At 42.4% G+C, this 14,463-nt stretch overlaps 1 protein-coding gene and 1 pseudogene across 3 annotated transcripts in view; one reads left to right on the top strand and one right to left on the bottom strand.

Moving 5' to 3' along the window:
• CRACD (capping protein inhibiting regulator of actin dynamics) overlaps nt 1-14,463 on the bottom strand; it is a 313,346-nt gene that overhangs the window by 96,619 nt on the left and 202,264 nt on the right. For 2 of the 3 annotated variants that reach the window (XM_049709290.1, XM_049709291.1), the window contains one exon: nt 2,736-2,907. The gene's annotated coding sequence lies outside the window, so the exon portion shown is untranslated. Of the gene's footprint in view, nt 1-2,735; nt 2,908-14,463 lie in introns of those variants that run through there. The other variant, XM_049709292.1, reaches the window with a different exon arrangement.
• Nucleotides 7,502-8,107, top strand: LOC101287046 (coiled-coil-helix-coiled-coil-helix domain-containing protein 2-like; annotated as a pseudogene).

Raw genomic sequence — 14,463 nt, forward strand, 5'->3', positions numbered from 1 at the left:
AAAAGTCCCATGTAAAGAATCCTATTTAATTCATTTTGGTCCAGGATTTCCCAGATCTCTTTGTCAAACTGACCCTCTCCCCCTTTTAAATTTAACATCTATTCAACACACTTTGGGAAACACAATATTAGCTGTATTTAGTTACTAAAGGAAGTCACATTCAATTGTTAAAAACTGATCACGTTTTACTGTTTTGCTTTTCCCATAGGCATGTATAATTTAAAAGTAGTAGCCTAGGAGAAATAAAGGCTTCTAACCTAGAGAGAACAGAATGCTTTGAAACCCAAAGGAAATGAGAAATTTCAGGCAGAAGGAGATCAATAAACAGCTATTTTTGGCCATGGAGACATTTCTAGAATTACAGATCCTTAGAGTTTGACAGCATGTTAAAGTTCAGCTCCTTTAAATTCTCACCTAGTACAGAAGTGCCCTTCATCAGTTCCAATGCCTCTGGCACATACCCAGCCTCCCCATTTTTAAGCAGCTCTAGTAATTAAGAAATTTTCCCTCACATTGGGTTGAAATCTGCCTCCTTGGAACCTCCACCAGAGATCATGTTAATGGAATTTTGACTTTTGTGCTGTAGTGAGAGCTGCCCATTTTGGAAATAGCAAATAAAAGGCACAGACATTTTTTGAATCCTTACGCAATGTGAAGTAACGTATCTGTTAATTGAACAGTGAACTGAAAATAAGAATTGTTGGAAGCAACATTTTTCATTTTCTCCATCTGTAAATAGGGCGAATAATCAAAAGTTCAGTCATACTGTAAGTGATGCATGTAATATTTACTTTGTGGGCGGAATTATTTTTCAATTGGAAGTTTCTGAGTAGGAAGAGGGAATATATATTTTAAGCAACTTCTGTTTTCCTATTTTTTTAATTTTAAAGAGCCTTTTTTAAACTCATTGTCCCAAGCTTATCCTTCTAGCTTCCTGTATTATACAAATAAGTATTAAATAATTAAAATATAGTATATGTCTCATAAATATAGATTTATCAATAAGAACAGGTAACATTACCTACATTTAATGGAAATGTAGCTGTTTGATCCAATGTAGATTTCCCCAAGGCAAATCTTAAAATCTTTAAGTTTTAAAACTTAAAACCTTAAGGAAAACCCCAAGGGGTAAACAGAATACCACTTAAATGGGAAGAGAACAAGGGTCTAGGGTCTTCTAAGAGTCTAATAAAATTCAGCAAGAAATCAGAGACTTGACAAAACCATAACCTGTTATAAAAAGGACAAGTTGTGTTTTCATAGGACAGTCCTTCCAAAGGAGAACTTTCCAAACTTGATCTCAGATTTTGCCTTGAACTGCTGCTTGGTCACATTTTAGTATCTGTACCTCATTCTGATGCTGTGAAGCAAAAAACGTTCACATTCTTATTTTGCAAGGGAAGAAACCAAAGTAAAGTCAAACCTGATTCGTGCTGGCCAATACTCAATTCTATATTGATACTAACATTCCAACAATTGGGTTAGTTTGGTGCTAGCTGTGTTCTCCTTTCAGTGAAATTGTTCTCTTTGGTTAAATTCAATAGTTTCCCTAATAAAGACAATGGAAAACCAATATAGGCCTGTGGAGGAAAAGAGTCAGCATTACTTAGGGCGAACAAATGCTGTTGTGGGCACTGTAATGCTTAATGTGCACGGCTTGCCTGAGGATTCTGTAACCTGGGCTCAACTGTAGTTGACAACACTGTACTCACAGACAGACCACCGAGGCTGTTTTCGTCTTTGTCCTTCAAACACAGTGAGAATATCACAGGTTACATCATCTATGCCTCCAACACGTACTAGGGCAACTTAATGCAGTGCCAGTCATTCATAGGAAACACTTTTTGAGTGACTAAGGTGAGGCTGAATAAAACCTGGTCCCTGGCTTCACAGAACTGGCAGCTGAGTGAGAGAGACAGACTAGCCGATCAATCATTTCCAAAGAAAGTAACAAGTTCTTTGCGGGAGCCACGCAGTCAAGGGCAAACGAATCAGATCGGGTAGTGGGAAAGGGCTTCTCAGAGGAGCTGACTTCTGAGCTGTCAGTAGCAGAACGTAACCATCTCTGACTTCAATTCCCAGCACTCAGGTGAGAAAGTACCTCCTTACCCTGCTTGTCTGAGTTCTTGACACGGTAACAGCCAGATGTAGTGCCTGTGCTCTAAGAGGAAGAGAAAGAGAGAGAAAAGAGGAAAGAGCAACGAGAAGGAGAGAGAGAGGAGAAGGACGACGAGAGGGAGACGGGAGGGGAGGAGAGAGAGAGAGAGAACAAGAAGCAGAAACTAAAAGTCCCATTGTAGGCAGGGTCTGGAAGTTGCTAGACATGGCCAGGGGGATGAAGGGTGACACCCTGTGCCCCAGCAGTTTGCATCCTCAACGCGGGTGTAAAACCTAGTGTACGAACCACCCTTCCTCCTTGCCAGGCAATGGGACAGGGGGACATGGTCTCCTCCAACTCAAGGAGCTTGGGTTGAGCCAAGGCAGTGAGCTGCTGCCTTCCTCCCCCAGCGAGGGCAGCAAGATGAAGGCGCACATCCCTATGCTCTCCCACAAAGTGAGGCCAGACACGTATGCTAATTCCCCGAGGTAACGTCTCCGCACAGAGCGCACTCGCACCCCGGTCCTCCACCTTCCCAGAAGTGGAGCCCATGATGATGCCGCTCTGCCTCCTTCGGGACCCCACTCCCCACCCCGGAACTCCGCTGAAGGTCAGAAAAAAAAGTGCGAGTGATTACCTCAGGCTGTCCTCCAGGGTCTCCTCGTCGGAAGAGAAGGTCCCATTGCTGACACTCGGGGGAGAGCGACACTTGCGCCCTGCAGACGCCTCCCGGGCCGTCGACGTGCCTTTCTTTTTCCTTTTGCCAAACAACTTCTTCAAAGGCTGGAATTTGCCTCCCTTCTTCTTGTCTGTGGATTACAAGATAAACACAGGCTGCAGTTTGACAGGGCTGCCCCTCTGAGCCTAGAGCGAATTACCACCAGGCTGCGAGCCGGGGCAAAGGGCGGCCCAGCTGTTGGAGCCAAGAGCCACCCGGCCGCGCGCCAGCGCCGTTGCTGGGCAGCCAGTGCGCGCAGCAGCCGCAGCAGTGGGCGAGGCGGGCCCCGGGCATGGGTCCTCCGCACCCCACCCCACCCCACCCCCGCCCCGGCTCTCGACAAGCGCCCGCGGGCACCACGAAGGGCTTCCAAGCTTCACGGTGGTCAGCAGGGCATCCCCTGCACGTGCCACACGAAGCTGCTGCCGGCTTTCTTTTAACAAAGCAGATGGCCAGGGCCCCTTTCCACGGAAGAAGCTGAGAAAAACACCTATGTCAGACAGGTGGTTAAAAGATTTATATATCTATGTATGTGACTTACATATATATATCATCTCCCCTGAGAATCACTCTCTTTCAGCCTTTGTTAGGTAACCGAAGATAACTGCTAACTCATGGCGTAAGCTTTGTCCCCAATTCCCTCCATCCCCATGTATTTCCAGTTTATTCCTCTTGTCTCCTTTTAAGGTCTACTATGAAGAGCCCCCAGAGGAGCTGCTATGAACATCTTTCCATATATTACTTGATCCAGTCAGGACCCAGGCTCACTGCCAGCACTTTCTACAGATATTTTAGGTAATACCTTTCAGTTCTGCTCCTTCAGATACAAATCCCTCCAAATTACTCCATTCCTACCCCAGAAAAGAAAGTGTAAATCACCCTCTACTAGGAGAAGTATCTTCTCAGATCTTTCCTTAAAGAGTCATTTATCCAGTGGTCAATCTTTTTTTAAAATTATTTAACCCTTACTATGCATGACTGCTCTAAGACCTTTACAGATATTAACTCAGTTATCTTCAAAACAACCCTGGGAAGTAGATACTACTAACATCCCTATTTCACGGATGAGGAACCTGAGGCCCAGAGAGATGAAATTACTTGTCTGTGTCATGGGAGACATATCTTGGAAGCTGAAGTCAGGAGCTATGAGGGAAAAGGAGAGATGAACACTCACAATGTGTATAGAAAAGTACTTGCACAAAACACACAGGTACGAGCCCGCAGCTGGGTATCAGAGCCCCCAGATCTCTGCTGGCCAGAGTCTACAGAGAGATCTGGGTACAAAAATGAGGTTAATGATGTTCAAGGTAGTCATCTCATTTCCTCTGGTGATCTGCAGTTCTGGCCTTACTAGGAGTTCACAGAAAATCTGACATGAGGAAGAAACTACTTTGCTCTGAGCAGTGGTGTGAGACAGTGAGGAAGCAGAAAGTATAATCACCAATTACAAAAAGATAACAGTCTGGGCTTCCCTGGTGGCGCAGTGGTTGAGAGTCCGCCTGCCGATGCAGGGGACACGGGTTCGCGCCCCGGTCGGGGAAGATCCCACATGCCGCGGAGCGGCTGGGCCCGTGAGCCACGGCCGCTGAGCCTGCGCGTCTGGAGCCTGTGCTCTGCAACAGGAGAGGCCACAACAGTGAGAGGCCTGCGTACCGCAAAAAAAAAAAAAAAAAAAAGAAAAGATAACAGTCTGGAATCCTTAGTATAAATACAAACACACCTTCAAACTTCATCGATCCCTTAAATAACATACTGTATCACCCTTAAAAGGAAAGGAGATTTACAACATAGCAGATGCCCCCATACATAAGGCACTGTGCTAGGTATGTAGTCCTCAGAGTTACATTATTTAAAAGACAAGGAAATGTGCAATATAATTGAGATCATATCATTTAAAAATGGTAAAAAAAAAAACAAACCCTAAAATTGGAGTGTTTAATTTCAGAATGTCTGTATGTTTTCGGTGGTTATTTATTCAGGAGTATAGGCCAGAGATTTTCACGAAACCTACTTTTGGTTCCCATCAGTAAAATCTCCAAAGGCTAATATAAAAAATTATAATCAGTAGTTTTTGAAGACCACCACAGAATATTAGGGAAATGTTAGAAGAATTGATTCTATATAAAATGAGTCAATTTAAAAAATTTAAATTAAAAGAATTCTATAAGGTGCCACAAGTATCATTACATTACTACAGAATTGGTCTTTGGCACTGCCTGATGAAATAAGTGAGTACTTTCTCTACAACTGTCCAAGGCTCAAAATATGTAAGTGACATCTGATTCCTAAGTTTGACAGCATCATAGTAAATGGTCAAACAGTCACTTATGCTACATTTCACTTATTTCTGAGGTAAAATTCTTTTTTTTTCCTTTTATATCAATTGCTTTTTTTCCCACTGTAGAAATACCTAACCCCAAATTCTCTAATCAGAAATATTCTAAAAGGCCATAGCAAAATTCTAAAAGTATCAGTTATGATAACATCATTACCTCCAGCCTTGGCCCACAAATCTAGCTTTTAAGCTAAGTAGAGAATTTTAGAATGTTAGAATTTATTGATGGGGGAAAAAAGTCATCCCTTTCTCTAAAATCAAGGTGGATTTGGTGGGGCTCAGTTGAGCTGGAAGCAAGAGAGTTAACTATAATTAAAGGCAAATTAAATTACAGTTTCTTGCATGGGTATTAACTAATGGGTGACTTGGTCTACATGGTCAGCCAAGAAGGCTGATGAGGGCCTTTGTAATGCTCGGTGTCTTTTTTTTTTTAATTGGGGTATAATTGATTTACAATGTTGTGTTAGTTTCTGCTGTACAGCAAAGTGAATCTGCTATGCAAATACATATATCCACTCTTTTTTAGATTCTTTTCCCATATAGGCCATTGCAGAGTATTAAGTAGAGTTCCCTGTGCTATACAGTCGGTCCTTATTAGTTATCTGTTTTATATATAGTAGTGTGTATGTGTCAATCCCAATCTTCCAATTTATCCCTCCCCCCATTACCCCCTGGTAATCATAAGTTTATTTTCTACATCTGTAACTCTATTTCGGTTTTGTAGATAAGTTCATTTGTAGCCTTTTTTTTTACATTCCACATATAAGCGATATCATAGGATATTTGCCTTTCTCTGACTTACTTCACTCAGTATGAGAATCTCTAGGTCCATCCATGTTGCTGCAAAGGGCATTATTTTGTTCTTTTTTATGGCTGAGTAATGCCTCAGTCCTTTTTTTTTTTTTAATTTATTTTTGTCTGCCTTGGGTCTTTGTTGCTGTGCGTGGGCTTTTCTCTAGTTGCGGTGAACGGAGGCTACTCTTCATTGCAGTGCACAGGCTTCTCATTGCAGTGGCTTGTCCTGTTGCAGAGCACGGGCTCTAGGCATGTGGGCTTCAACAGTTGTGGCACATGGGCTCAGTAGTTGTGGCTCATGGGCTGTAGAGCGCAGGCTCAGTACTTGTGCACGGGCTTAGTTGCTCCGCGGCATGTGGGATCTTCCCGGACCAGGGCTCGAACCCATGTCCCCTGCATTATTAGTAGGTGGATGCTTAACCACTGCAACACCAGGGAAGTCCTGCTTCAAGTGTCTTGAATGGGGGCAGCCACCAGATAAAATATTTGCTGCACTGGTCATATTGGGGGGGGCGGGGCAGAAAGTGAACAGACAGTCTGGGAGAGGACACCAGGGTATGGAAGCCTCAGCTCGGAGAACTTGGTGGGCTTCATGAGGGTACAGAATGGCCTCCTTCAGGTGACCTATCTGTAGAGCTGGCCGCTTGAGGACTGCTTGTAATCCAGGCAGCCTAGCACTTTGTGCTGCATATTATATGGGCAATCACTTGGCATGAGTCCATACACATCATCCTGGAAGACGTGTCAAAGTCCAGATGTCAGATAGCACCCGCCCTTCTCATAAATTACTTGGGGAAGGCTGCTTCATCAATGCCTTACTTATTAACCGGAAGGTAAAAGAACAGTAAAACCTACCTGAACTCTCCATCCAACAAACAATCCTCTTACCATGAGAAAAAAAAAGATTCTAAGTCCTAAGAACACCAATCTTTCTTCGGAGGAGGAGTCAGAACACAGAAGCTTTTGTTAGAAGTCTGCTTCAAAGTCTTAGTGTTTGGTGACATCTCAGTTATAAAAAAAAAAAAATTTCTCCCATTCTCATTTCCGAAATTAATTATACATTCCTGTCAGAAATATCTTTACATTTTAAATAAAATTTAAAAGTTTATTTTTATGATTATTTTATTACTGACTGTGGCAATTAATTATTTTTCCAGGATTAACTTTAGAAAAAACTCAGTAATTGCAACGAGGTCCACCCAACATTCGGACAGCAAACTGTGATTTAGCAACATTAATAGGGAATAAAATTTTATAAATCAGGGAAGGAGCTATACTCTTATTTACTTGATTCCCCAATTTTCTTCTCAATGTTTAGGTCTAAGATCTTTTATATCAAAAAAGCGAGTACTGGGCTTCCCTGGTGGCGCAGTGGTTGAGGGTCCGCCTGCAGATGCAGGGGACACGGGTTCAAGCCCCGGTCCGGGAAGATCCCACATGCCGCGGAGCGGCTGGGCCCATGAGCCATGGCCGCTGAGCCTGCGCGTCCGGAGCCTGTGCTCCGCAACGGGAGAGGCCACAACAGTGAGAGGCCCGCGTACCGCAAAAAAAAAAAAAAAAAAAAGCGAGTACTAAGAAGCAGCCCGGGTCTCCTCCGAGTCTCAATCTTGTAGATCCCACTTCGCTACACATTTAAGATGCCTCGTGGAAGCCGAAGCCTCACTTCCAGCGTGGCCCCTCCGGCCAGCCGGGCACCTCAGATGAGAACTGCACCCAGGCCAGCGCCCGCCGCTCAGCCACCCACAGCGGCTTCACCACCTGCTGTTGGCTCCCCTGCTGCTGCTTCCCGGCAGCCAGGTCTGATGGCCCAGATGGCAGCCACTGCAGCCGGCGTGGCTGTGGGTTCTGCCATCGGCCACACTCTGGGTCATGCCCTCCCTGGTGGCTTCAGTGGATGAAGTAATGCTGAGCCCTCAATGCTTGACGTCACTCACCAGGAGCCTCGAGGAACCCAGCCTGCACAGCAGCAGCAGAGTGGCCCATGCTTTTTTGAGGTGAAACAGTTTTTGGAGTGTGCCCAGAACCAGGGTGAACTTAAGCTGTGTGCAGGTTTCAGCGAGGTGCTGAAAACAGTGCAGATTGGCGAACGGGTTAGCTTCATCACGAAGTTTCAGTTGGAGGCATGAAAAATCATCTCTCATGACCACGTTGGTTTAGCATTAAAAATATAATTGATAGTGAAGATATAAAGTGTGAAGCCACCAGTTAAACCTCTCCTCGATCATTAATAGCTTTTGTGCTTCAGGACTGCAGTGGAAGAGGGTATTCTCACTATATAGAAGCTCACAGTGATGGTGTTGAGTTTGGGGCTGGGTGCATGTTTGTGTGGCCACTTAAACATGCTTTTGTTTGTGAATTAATTAGACTAAAGTGATTTTCTTTCCAAAAAAAAAAAAAGCAAGTACCTAAATTTTATGAAGCACTTGCAATTCTATGCTACAACCACCATTATGAAAACCTGAGCATGTGTCCGCACATAGCCACTCAATAAACTATTTTATGATCAGTTTATGATTTGGGGGCTGTAATAACTGTCTGTCTCCCTGGAATCAACTGGATTAAGTGCACGGTCATCAACAGCAGCTATTTTTCTTGACAAATAACGCCAATTGTCATTGTGAATATATTTGTACAGATGGGGCCTAAAAGATCAAAGCAATTTTCACAATGCAGTAAAACAGAGCACTTCTGCAATGCTATTAACATTCCAAAATACAACGGTCATATAGAAGGAGTATGGCTTCGCAAAGTATTCTCTAACATTAAAGTATTTAGAATGGCATTTTAGAAGTTTACAACAGAAATTTACTTTTGTTGGGTGGTTGGGACAGTGGGGAGAGGAGGGGAGGGAGAAAAAAGAAATGTTATTTCTACTAAATTTGTTTTTTTAATGACTGCAGCTCTAGTTAGGGGTTAAGCATGTAGGCCCCAGAGATGAGAGCAGTTGGCCTGAATCCTGATCCCATGTCTTACTAGCTATGAAACATCTGCTTACCAGCCTCTGTGGAAATTGACCATCTTAAATGGTAAGATTGAGTTTATAGGAGAAAAAACAGTGGGTATCACATTTTCTTAATATTTCAGCATTTCTCTGCCATAATTTTTCACATGAAAGAACCTATATCTGCACATACACTGCTTCAGGGATCACAGTAATTTTCATTCTTTAAGTACTGAATTGAATTAATTTATTTTCATCATCCAATAATTACTTTAGGGAATTTGTTTTCATTTAAAAAAGTACTCACTATCCATTATTTCATGGATATAATTACATACCATTTGATGGCTGCATCATCATAATTGCTAGTTTATATAGAAGATTCTAAAAATTAAAAATCGCTGGGCAAGTCAAGCAAATCTGATTCATTTTCCATTTGTCATAAGAATGCACTTCTTACATTTTCATTTCTAAACCTAAAATAATAAAAGCATACAATTTCTCTGCATTGGATTTATACGCTACACTTCCAAATGAGAAACAGAATTTCCTCTCATAGTTCTTCTGGAATCATAAACGCCTTAGTCTGGAGTTTCTCAGAATGTGCTCTGTGGGTCAGTACCAGGTTGTTATTCAAAGACAAGTACATTTGAGAATCCACGTAAAACAAAGTTAAACATGCTTCTTTACTATGGGACCTTTCAGAGTCTTTACTATGCTGATATCATTATTGTGCTCCAGAAGGGCAGAGAATACGCAGTGCTGCCCAAACTTGACTTTCTGGACATCCATCATGACTAGTGTTCCTCTGAACACACTCGGGGAAACAATGTCTTCACTATTTCTTTCAAATACCTTTTAATTTCTTTAGGTACCATATATTTTATACACACTAAATTCCTCCCCTAAATTCCGGAGCACACTGCTCAGTAAACATGAGTTTACATTACTAGAGTGTACGTCTAGCAATCTTTTTTAACTGAACAGTTTCTTCTCTAAAGTATTCTGATGTTCCAGGGCTAAGAAAAGCACTGCAAAATTCCTCTTAAATTAGTAAAATGATAGGATTCAGGCAACTGCTGTGTACCGTGTCCTAACACGATGCCTCACACAAAACAGACACTCAGTATACAGATGGACTGTTCCCTATTCCCTTAGAGCTAGACATGCTTTAGAAATCAGAAGTTTTCAGATTGTACAGAGGCATATTTAAACCCCAGTGGGGTCTGTAACAGCGCTTTACAATCAAATGCAGTGTTTCTGGAAAACATTTATATTCACCTTACTTTTTGCTAACAAATGAATTTGCGCCAAACTTACAAAGAACCTTTGTGAGTTTGAAAGTACAGATAAAGGGTGGTGATCTCTTTAGGCAGCACCGTTAGCCCCGTAATCACACTTGTTCTGAAAATGCAAGTTTGTTCCAATGTGATTGACATATGTTATCCCATCCACGAGAAACACTGAGTGCGGAAAACTGCACTCAGCTGAATTGAGGTGTGTAGGAACACACAAACCCCCCCACACATACACCTCAAATGTCTACCAGTTCCCGCAGATTGCCACCTGCGTTATGAGATAAACCCAAGCACATGTGGTATTACAGCTTTCTGTCCAATTTTGGGAAAAAACTCCTTCCACAGCCCCACGATAACTCACAAGTTGCAGCCATCCGATGCTCTAGTCCACGAGAAAACTTTATCTTTTTCAAGGTAAAGTACTATATATATTGGAGTATTGTTTTATTTCATCATCATTTAACATGTGTAAAACTGTGCTACAATTTTTATTAGGTGCCTACCCTTTTCAATAAGTCACAATTTTTTGTGTTGTGCGCCTATCCCATTTTCCCATTAGCCCTTGGTTTTCACTTTGTGATTCTGCATAGCTCATTGATTTTCAGCAATACCTATGTCATGTTATAGCAAAATTGACTGTACATGCTAAGCAGAACCTACTGAAATAGGTTTGTACTGTATTTACTAGGTCTAAGCAAGGACCAATCGTTTCTTTGGCCCTTTATTTCTCCAAACCACATTAATGGTTCATTTTTCTGGTTTTTCCCATTGGACTATCTCAGAACCCCCTTTTCCATGTTTCACAATTCACAAGAGAAACCAAATAATACTGAGAAGCAGTAACAGAGGCAGATACGATTTTTCATGTGAAGTTTCAGTGTTTGGCCACATTTCTCCCACATGCTAGAAGACGTGTGGGTGGTGGTTCTTTTCACTGCCAATTTCTGCCACTTGAGTTTCAGAGGGTGCTGTGAATCAACGCCCGACTCTGAGCGGAGAATATGGGCAGGGGGAGCTGCCCGATACCTTGCCCTGCATATTTGGTTCAGCAGCCAACTACCTCAACAAAGGCTACCTCTACACGAGGGCTGAACACCTTAAATTCATTTCAATTCAACACATACTATTGAACACCCAACACCTGTGGGGTCCGTGAGGGGCCCAGCTGGCAGCACTAATGGGTAAAACAAAAGCTTTAGGGATATCTGAGGCTGTATCAGTCAGAGTTTAATCAGAGAAACAGAACCAGCAGGAGGTGTTTTTGCACGGGCATGTGTGCATGTGCATGAGTATGTGCGTGTGTGTGTGTGTGTGTGTGTGTGTAAAATACATTAAGAGATTTATTGCAAGAAATTGGCTTATGCCAGGTGGAGGCTGGCTAAGCAAGTCTGAAACCCATAGGGCAAGTCCTCAGGAAGGGCAGGCTGGAATTTGCTGCTGGTTCACAGGTGGAATTTCTTCTCCCAGGGAAGCCTCAAGTCCTGTTTTTAAGGCTTTTCAATTTATAGACTCAGGCCCACCCAGATTATGCTGCTTAATCTCCCTTGCTTAAAGTCAACTGATTATGGACTTTAATTACATACAAAACATCTGCACAGCAACAGCTCAATTAAACAATATTTGTGTTTGATTAAATAACCAGGGAGTATAGCCTAGTCAAGCTGACGCAGCAAAATGATCACACTCCACCCTCTGTCAACTTGGCACTTGTGCTCAGCTCCTCAAACCACGCTTCATTTCCACATAAAGCCAATAACAAAGCCATACTTCCACTGACATGATACAAGTATCCTCCGTACATCTGAAAACACACTAACCCGTTCCCCAGAAGAAGTGAAGTCCTTGAGTGATGCTCACACTTCTCCCGTAACTTATGAGACATAGAGTTATTATTAATACATCTTATGTTAGATGACAAGGAGATAAGAAAAACATATTTGGTTAATATATATACACAAACATATTCATAACAAAATAAGGAAGAAATACTCATAGCTATCATGGGTTGTTTCTGCAACGGTCATGTGGTTGTACCTGGTCTTTATAGCTATCTTCTTCCACTACCCATTCCACATTCCTTTTGCTCTCGGCAAGGACCTCAGCTGGTTGTGGTTCTTTGCCTGGTGAGTTGACTCAAACCTGCATTCCTGAGGAACTTGGTCCATCAGCTGTCCTGAACTGGGTTGTTGTAGTTTTTGATTACCGCACAGGACATGGGAATGCTAGTATGCCCTAAGGGACCTCCTCTATTCCAGAAAAACTCTTCCTTACCTCCATTATATAGTAGCAGCAATTTTCCCTTGGTAATCAGAATCAATCACTCCAGCTCATACAGCAACCCCCTTCCTTGCCTGTTGATTGAGAGGAACCCAAAGGAGCCATGTGAGAGTCTCAACAACTAGTTCAGTGGAATCATTGTTGTGTCTCCTAGTGGAAGCATTCCACCTATTGGAACTAAGAACTCTAGACAAGCAGAACCTAAGGTCAAGGGGACAGAAAGAAAAATCTTCCTGCTGGATCACTAGGGGTAAAAGAAAATGAAGTCACTCCCATTTCCACCCACTGATTCCTGGACCAATAAGCCTGGCTATGAGAGAAACAGCACCATATATTGGATACTGACTTAGGACATATACTGCATCCAAGAGGACATTGTCCCAGCCCCACCAAGTATTGCTACCTCACTGGCACTGTAACTGAGTCTTCTAAAGGCCGTCCCACCACTATATCAAGCCAGCTGCTACAGGATGATGGGGAACATGGCAAGACTAGTGAATTCCATGAGCATGGGCCTATCAAGTTCCTTGATCAGAAGTGATGCCAGGTGACCTATCATTATAGTAGATGAGATAGTATGTAACTGCACGGATGATAGTTTTGACAGAAGCATTGTATGCAGAGGAGGCAAAGCTGTATCCAGAATGTCTGTTCTAGTAAGAACAAAGTGCTGCTCCTTCCATGATGGAAGCAGTCCAATTTAATGAACTTGTACCAGGTAGCTAGATGATTACCCCAGGGAACGATGTCATACTGGGGACTCAGTGTTGGTTTCTGGTCCTGGTGAGTGGAAGTCAATAATGCTGCTGAGCTCACCCACATCCTCCATCCCTGACACCATGGCCATTTTGTTCATGAGCCCATTGGGCAATGACAGGGGCGTGGCTGGGAAAAAGGCTGACAGGTATCCATAGAATGGGTCATCCTATCCCTTGACTATTAAAATCCCCCTCAGGTCACTCTTTGGAGAGCATCTACATGAGACACAAATATCTTTTTTTTTTAACTTTTTATTTTATATTGGAGTATAGTTGATTAACAATGTTGTGTTAGTTTCTGGTGTAAGTGATATCATATGATATTTCTCCTTCTCTGTCTGCTTACTTCACTCAGTATGACAATCTCTAGGTTCACCCATGTTGCTGCAAATGGCATTATTTCATTCTTTTTAATGGCTGAGTAATATTCCATTGTATATATGTACCACATCTTCTTTATCCATTCCTCTGTTGATGGATATTTAGGTTGCTTCCATGTCTTGGCTACTGTAAACAGTGCTGCAATGAACACTGGGGTGCATGTATCCTTTCGGACCATGTTTTTCTCTGGATATATGCCCAGGAGTGGGATTGCAGGATCATATGGTAGCTCTATTTTTAGTTTTTTAACGAACCTCCATACTGTTCTCCATAGTGGCTGTATCAATTTACATTCCCACCAACAGTGCAAGAGGGTTCCCTTTTCTCCACACCCTCTCCAGCATTTATTGTTTGTAGATTTTTTGATGATGGCCATTTTGACCGGTGTGAGGTGATACCTCATTGTAGTTTTGATTTACATTTCTCTAATAATTAGTGATGTTGAACATCTTTTCATGTCTTCTTTGGAGAAATGTCTATTTAGGTCTTCTGCCGATTTTTTCACTGGGTTGTTTTGATATTAAGCCACATGAGCTGTTTGTAAATTTTGGAGACGAATCCCTTGTCGGTCACATCATTTGCAAATATTTTTCTCCCAATCTGTGGGCTGTCTTATCATTTTGTTTATGGTTTCCTTTGCTGTGCAAAAGCTTTGAGTTTAATTAGGTCCCATTTGTTTTATTTTTGTTTTTATTTCCATTACTCTGGGAGATGGACAGAAGAAGATATTACTGAGATTTATGTCAGAGAGTGTTCTGCCTATGTTTTCATCTAAGAGTTTTATAGTGTCCGGTCTCACATTTAGGTCTTTAATCCATTGTGAGCTTATTTTTGTGTATGGTGTTAAAGAATGTCCTAATTT

The sequence above is a fragment of the Orcinus orca genome, chromosome 4 (genome assembly GCF_937001465.1).
Source record: "Orcinus orca chromosome 4, mOrcOrc1.1, whole genome shotgun sequence".
Classification (NCBI taxonomy): Eukaryota; Metazoa; Chordata; class Mammalia; order Artiodactyla; family Delphinidae; genus Orcinus; species Orcinus orca.